The sequence below is a fragment of the Asparagus officinalis genome, chromosome 6, assembly GCF_001876935.1.
Source record: "Asparagus officinalis chromosome 6, Aspof.V1, whole genome shotgun sequence".
In the NCBI taxonomy this organism is placed as follows: Eukaryota; Viridiplantae; Streptophyta; class Magnoliopsida; order Asparagales; family Asparagaceae; genus Asparagus; species Asparagus officinalis.
This window is the reverse complement of record NC_033799.1, coordinates 61,726,979-61,729,299: the sequence shown is the minus strand read 5'-3', so window position 1 is coordinate 61,729,299 and position 2,321 is coordinate 61,726,979.

Sequence of the window (2,321 nt, the reverse complement as noted above, 5' to 3'; positions counted from 1 at the left end):
ATCACTGTTTTAAATATCGGCCGATAACCGATATTATCGGCCGAGTTATCGGATTTGGGAGCTCTCCGATAGGATAACTTGGATTTTTAATCGGTTATCGTTTTTGGCAAGTTATCGGGGAGTTATCGGCGTTATCGGTACTTATCGGCCGATAAGTAAGGTTTTTTTATCGGGATTATCGGCCGATAAGTAAGACTATGCAATCGAATGGTTTCATTGTGCGGTCAAGATATAAGTTTTGCTTTCTACAATTGGTTAGTGATTTTAAACATGATGATTTATATTTTGGTATGTTTATATGTCATTATGCATGGTTAGATTACATTTTTCAGTTATTATATTATATATATACACCATTCCGTATATCACTCCGATAAATACTACTTATCCCCGATATATCCCCGATTTCCGCTATCCGATAAGGATTTTGGCCGTCCGATAAATCCCCGATAACCGATATTTAAAACCTTGATTGTCAGTGGTACTCGATGCAAGGCAAGGAACCTATGATGGTCTAAGGTGGCCACCAAAGGCTAAGGAAGAAGAATAAAAGGTCGGAGAATGAAAGAGGCACAATCGTCCTATAATTTGGGAATTAGCTTTATATATTCACCCACAATAAAATGGAGAGAAATAAAGCTAGAAGTATTTGCTATAACTAGATTTTTTTATTACCTTTCTTTGGTAATTTAAGCTACATAGTATGTGGAGCGGTAAAAGGAGATACAAACTTAAGAATGAAGTGCAGCAAATAGTCCAACCAAATATTGCACCTTTTAGCTATTTCTTAATTACTTTTCAATCGCTCTAAAATAGTCATAATCATCTGAGAATGATTATTATTTTTAATTTTTAATGAAGTCAAAAATAGAAAATGCCACGTGATGTAAACCAAATGACGAACTGATGCTCATTTCATGCAACTGTTAAGAATTGTTTGATTTGCAGAAAATTACAACTTTGACCACAGTTGCAAATACAATTAATTTGCAAATGAAATTTATTTGCAAATGCCATTTACTATCAAAATGCAATTGAGAAATAGTAAGCTTTGTTTTTTGTAAAAAATCTAGTCTCCTGGTGCACGTGATGCGTGCTTGGATTTTAAGAGATTCAAAGTGTACTCTGCTCTCTTTGAAGGATAAGTCTGTTTGGGTTTCTAGATGACACTTTTAGGTTAGGAACGTAAGGGAAGCAGTTATTAGGCTTTGGGATAAGGGTGGAACCGTGGAAGCAGTTATCTTTTCTTTCATGGCCTTCCAACTTTACCCTTATGTAACCTTTAAATTATTGTAAGTTGTATGGATATTAATTGTGATTTTTCAAAAAAATCATGACACACAGGGGTATGATACCAAAAGATTGGACCAAAAGGCAGCCTTCTCTTAATAACTTGTAAAAATGACTTCTGATTAAATCGATCGCAAGTCATTGATGCAAAAACTCAAGTTTGCAAGAACATATTTATAGGAAGGCAACAGATGCAGCAATTAGATACTTCCAACTGCAACCGTGTCTGCTTTTTTGCAAATTGGAGATGTAGATACAGTTTCAATTTGCAGCAAACCAGCAGCCTTATTTTGTGCAACAATGCTATATTTATATAGTAACAAACCAAATTGCCTCTGAACATTTACAAACCTTTCCAAACACTGATTCTAAGTGCTTCATTTGAAAGTCCTTCTACATATTCTCCAAGGTACTTCCGCAGCAGATGTAATGCCTGCAATAAGCAGCAAAACTATTAATTAATTTGTCAAGTCAGCTAAAATAATAATCTACCGATCCAGCCAATTTATCATGAGATAATCTACCTCAGCCTTTCAGCAGCACATGCGTAAAAATTGTAATCTTATGTTTGATCAATATGTTCAAATATGAAATGCTAAAGAATGATATCAATCATTATGATACCGCCAACATGACTTAAATTTAAAACATAGTTCTAGGTTTCGTTTCCTGACAAGTAGCACAATCATGCACTTTCAGAGCAAAATCATCTACATAGGTTACCTTCAGCCTTTTTTAGCTGCATATGCACCCTTACATTCTAGTTCTATAGAATGTAGTATACTCCAACAGAGTACATTAAAGTAAATTAACTTGCAATATACTTTAATTAAATTGCAATATAAGCACTGAATAGCCCACTTAATATTCAAATTAGAGGCAGTCATCTGTAATGCCTTATATTGCATGGCTTAGGCGAGCGCCTGAGCACTTTTAAGTGTCTCAGCCGCTTGCTTTTGTAAATACAAAATCATCTCCCGAGCGCCTCTAAGCGCCTAAGGCACTTAGTGGGCCTCTTTAAAAGACTACTT